We start from the raw sequence: 4969 nt of genomic DNA, 5'->3' as shown, positions 1-4969 counted from the left end.
GATCATTTGAATGAGAAGAAAAGGGAACAGATCAATACTTTGTGGTCTTTTTAAAAATAAATGCTCTGGGGGGCTACCAACTTTCCAACCCAGATTTCAAAAAATAAATAAACTATAGGGACAAAGAGAACCCGAAATGGCTTGAGTTCACCTTTACTGAAAATGTGGAGGGGTGTGTGTGTGTGTGTGTGTGTGTGTTTTCCTAAAATAATGGGTGTGAATAGTGAGAAATAATCACGATAACGTCAAGCCCTGAGCGCCTGAGGGGAGAGTTTGCTGGACGAAAACCAGTCCCTTTTCTAATAGCAGTGTATGAGAAGGTGAAAGTTGATTGCCTGACCACTTGCCTCGCTGTGGCATTTCTCTAAGCCCGTGCCCAACCCCCTCGTCCTCCATCTGCCCCAGTCCCTGGCTCTGTACAGAATTCCTTTGCTTGACTTGGATGGGCGGTGGGTTTCTCGCTGGAAGGTGAACTGGTTGTCCAGTACCCTGACATCTGTCTGAGGTTGCCTGAGATTCCTTTCATCTGAATTGGTGAGGTAGGATGAGAAAGAAGATCTGAAGTACATTCTTTGGCCGATAACTGAAAATATCACATTGAAACTTATACTGACAAATTGCTATGACAGCAAATAGTGAATCCTTTACGGGTATACTTATTCTCGGGATGATGGAAGGAGCGGGAATCAAGAGACGTAGGATCAAACAGCAGCTTTCCTAGAGCTTTCTGTGACCTTGAGAATGGCACTTTAACCTTGATGGGCTCAGGGTTACCCATGCACATGATGAGATTTGCTGTGCTCTTGCCTTCTCTGACTGTTGGAAAACAATCGCAAGCAGACGCGGTCGCGGTGGCTTGCTATAAACTTCTCCCCCAGCACCCTTTGCTTGTCTGCTAAAGTACAGAGGAAACTCGGGTGGAAAGATTCCGGGCAAAAGTCCCGGGTCGGTAAATTTCGCGCCCAGCCGGGGCTGTTATCCTGCATAGAGCCGAAGTGGCCAGGGCGCGCGGGATCGCTCTGCCCCCGCTGTCCCGGCTGACAATGATTTATGTGCTGGTGACACGAGTCGACCGTAAACCTGAATTGTTAGAGTGTATTTGGGAGCTGCGGCAGAGTTAACGCAGCACTGCTCAGCCCAGCGGACCGATCCTCCATCCCGCACGCCTTTCCCCAGCCTCTCCACCCGCTGCTCCACAGCCCAGGACGCGGAGATTCCAGCTTTTCCTGCTTCGTTGGATTCCATTTCAAGCGCCTTGGTTAACTGAAAGCTTGTCCATTCCTGGAAGCTTCTGGCCTGCGGGAGCTTAGGTCTAAGCTGAGTATGGTGCGGGTCCTGGTGGTCGTGTGCCCCGCAGCGTTCGGGGTGCAGGCGGCTGCGAGGCCACCGCGCGCCCAGGCCCCGGGAGCCAACGATGGGAACGATCTGCCCTGAAGTTCAACTAGAATCTCCTTGAGGGTGGGGGCGGAGGGACGGGCCGTTTGCCTCGGGAATGAATTATCCTTGATCATTTATTTTAAGACTTGAATTCCTCCAGAACCCAGCAGCTGCTGTGGCCGTGCCCCAGCGCCAGGCAAGCGGCCAAACTGTGCTCTCTATGAAGGAGCGAGACTGGTTTCATCCGGTTACAAATATTCTCCCCCCTCACCCCCCATCCCGCGCCCTTTTTTAATGCAAACAGATCCTGAAGCGCTGCTCTCGCAATTCAAAGCTCTCGGCAGGCTGTCTCATCCACGCCTGCGGCAGCCTCGCCGGACTTCGCGAAGCACACGCCGGGCCCGCCTCGGATGCGGCCCGCGGGACTCCTAACACTTCGGTGGGTGCTGATTTGAGCCTTCCAGGTTCCTTCTTAGTTCCTTCCTCAACCCAACAGTTCGAAAATCCATTTTATAACCATCTCCAGACAAAAACAGGCAGCTAAGAAAGATTGCAAAGAATTTAAGTAAAATCAGGCACCAATGTTTTGGAAAGATTTTTCTCTCGAGACTGGGGGAGGGTGGGGGTTCTCCCCCTTTACAATTCACGCTATTTCTTCCAACTTTGTGGTCGACTTGGTTCCAGAAAGCGAGGCGGACACGGTCTTGAAACAGAATGGGACGGAACTCGCTTACCCGCTCCCTCTCTGCAGTGAGAAGACCCCCAACGCCGAACCCCATCGCCACCCCCAGCCCCGCCACGGAGGCAGAGCCGCCAATCTGCGCACCAGGCCCTGCAGTAGGGAGACCACGAGATAAAGGATGCGATAGTGGGGCCTTAAGTGCTCCGTGGAGATAAGGTCCTGGAATCTTGGAGGGATTTAGCCCCGCTTCCCTACTTTGCCTCTGTTTATATCACACCGTCCCGCCCCCCACAACTCCCCCCATAGCCCCCTCCCAATACACACCTGGAGGGAGAGGAAGTGGACGCGGGAGACAGAGAAGACACTCCATCCTCTCCAACCCCCAGGCGATCAGAATCTTTTAAAGCCACGCGATTTGTTTAGTTCTAGTGGAAGTCACAGAAGATATTAATGAGAAGACGTATCAACGATCCGGTGCAACAGAGCTCAAAAGGACACAACCCTCCCTTATTCATAAATATAAAAATTACTTCTAGTAATTTTTATTCCTTTTGGAATCTCCAGTGGTACACCTAAGATGCCGAAACAGGGGCGGTATGGTTTGTGCTAGTCACGTGGCAGAACACTGTTAAAGTGAAAGGAAAAAAGGAACGAAGAGTTTTTAAAAGAACATACATAACATTTAGGATAACCACATACAAAACGCTCACATAATTTTTATGAGAACAATTACAATGAAGAGATCACATCTCCAGTTTAATAAAATTTAGTTCTTTTAGTCGTTGGCTCAGCTTTTAATTGATGACATTTGGTTGTAAAACTTAACTTTACAGAAAAAATTATTGCTCCCCTATCAAATTATAACGCCACGGCAACAAACGGTATATTTGGCTTTTATACATATGCAGTTATTTTGAAACAAAATGTTTTTAACTATCTGGCATGTATGCAAAACACTAAAAACACAGTTATATTTTAGAAATTATCATAATACATTCCCCTCTATGAAATTAGAATTTACCCCACATAAACCAAGAAAGAACCACTAACTTATGAGTTAAATAATTTTTTCTTCTTCGTTTCTAGATGTGGATTGGAAAGTAATAAATGAATATTTGCAAGAAATCATTAAAAAATCAAAATTAAAATGCTGTTTAATCTTCCTAAAATAACTTACATTTTATATCTGACCATATGAAATGTCATTTATAAAGTTTACACTTTTATGAAACATAATTCACTTGTATTTTGTAGCAAAATGGAAGCCTTATTGTTTAACTTTCATATTGTAATATCACTTACCTTGATTTACTTTTATCTTTTAAAAGCCCCTCTCTCAAATGAGGGATCTTTTCGTTTAAACAATAAATTATATCAAAATGTAAAATCTGAAGTAATTAGATATTTGAAAGCCTTTTGACAACTTTAGAGATTATATTTATTGTTTTTTTCTCTCTAATTTCTAACATTTTCATGTCTGAATATGTATTTGTGTGACCCGCACTATCTTTTCCCACATAAGTCAGGAAGAATTAATTTTGAAACTCTTATTTATTTTTAAAATGTTACACATTGTGTGAGGTTAGTAAATTTAGAATTTTTTTAAGTCACACTGATAGAACAAATATAAGTAGCACTATATGGTTGATTTTAAAAGGCAAAAACTTTAGCCTGTGAAAATCACCTATCTTCTCTTGATTAAAAAAAAAAAAGTACGTTGAAAAAATTTCTTTGATCAGGTGCTATACAATCTGTGTCCTCAATAACATTTATCATAAATATTAATCTGAGATTATAGAGCTAGCTTTATTCCAGTTAAAGGGAACTTCTGAACAAGCATAAAAGGGAAAAGACATCTTCCACACATATTCATATCCCAAACTTCCTATCCCCAATGCAGCAGAAATAATCCTTTTATTCCATTAAAATGGTCACTAACCTTATAATGATAAAAGAATGTTTTAATCCCTTACCTGAAGGAGTCTTGTCAATGTAACAGGAACTGAAATTGGGACTGTTCTGTGTTGTCTACTACAGTACAGGGATCTGTACTGTTTTGCCTTTGTGAAGGCTGAAGTAACAATGTATGACTATTGCCTCGTGGGACCCTTATGAAAATGAGAAAGATAGCTGGTTAAAGTAAATGCTATAAACTTTGACCCAGGGATATAGTGGAAAAAAAACAAATTATTTCACACATACTACAATACAAAATGTTATTCTAAATTTTGTTTTTCTTGTGTATGTTATTTTGTATGTTCATGTGAATGTTATGCTTAATCAACAGATACGTAAGAAATGATTATAAAACTGTATTTAAACCTCTTTTTTTTTCAAAGCAGCAAAAATCACCTTAGAAGCAACTTCCACTTTCAAAGTGTTTGAAATGTGGATATTTTCATTCATAATGTAGCTTTCTCATCCTGAAAAATTTTTGACTACTTCAAAGCTGGCATGTTTAAGTTTTCTGTTGTTTGGTAGGTTATGTATGTAAGGCTGCATTTCCTATAGACTCTGTCAAAATAAAGTCATTGTTTGCTTCGGATTTAATAATTATTTAGATGTATGTATATTTGTTTAAAACTAGGAACTCTGAAGAGTTTTAATTCTATGTGACATAAATGAGTTTTCTGTAATGAATACATACAATTTTGGCTTAAAAATAAAACAAGATTGTAATCAACAATATATTATTAAAATGAGTTAGGTCATTGCCAGTCTAAAATCTGCTTGATTTGAAAACAAAATGATTAAGTTATTTTAATGAACTACTAATGCATTGTTGTATGTTATACGTTTACATATTTTGCTGATTTTAGAATGGAAAATAATCTTCAAAAAAAAAAAGAAATTTGAGGTAGATTACCTAAAGAATTTTTCCAGTCCAAATTTTAAGGTGCTAAAACATAA

General features: G+C 41.1%; 1 long non-coding RNA gene across 1 annotated transcript; it reads right to left on the bottom strand.

Annotated features, from left to right (window-relative positions):
* Positions 1-1668: 1668 nt before the first annotated feature.
* LOC112475087 lies at positions 1669-4477 on the bottom strand. Its single transcript, XR_003044577.1, has 3 exons — positions 4033-4477; positions 2384-2484; positions 1669-1917 (listed from the first exon to the last, which is right to left on the bottom strand). It is a non-coding gene; the product is annotated as an uncharacterized LOC112475087 (long non-coding RNA).
* Between the last annotated feature and the right edge of the window lie 492 nt (positions 4478-4969).

The sequence above is a fragment of the Pteropus alecto genome, unplaced genomic scaffold (assembly GCF_000325575.1).
Source record: "Pteropus alecto unplaced genomic scaffold, ASM32557v1 scaffold50, whole genome shotgun sequence".
Taxonomy (NCBI): domain Eukaryota; kingdom Metazoa; phylum Chordata; class Mammalia; order Chiroptera; family Pteropodidae; genus Pteropus; species Pteropus alecto.
The sequence above is the reverse complement of the archived record's forward strand: the minus strand, read 5'-3'. Positions and strand labels throughout refer to the sequence as shown.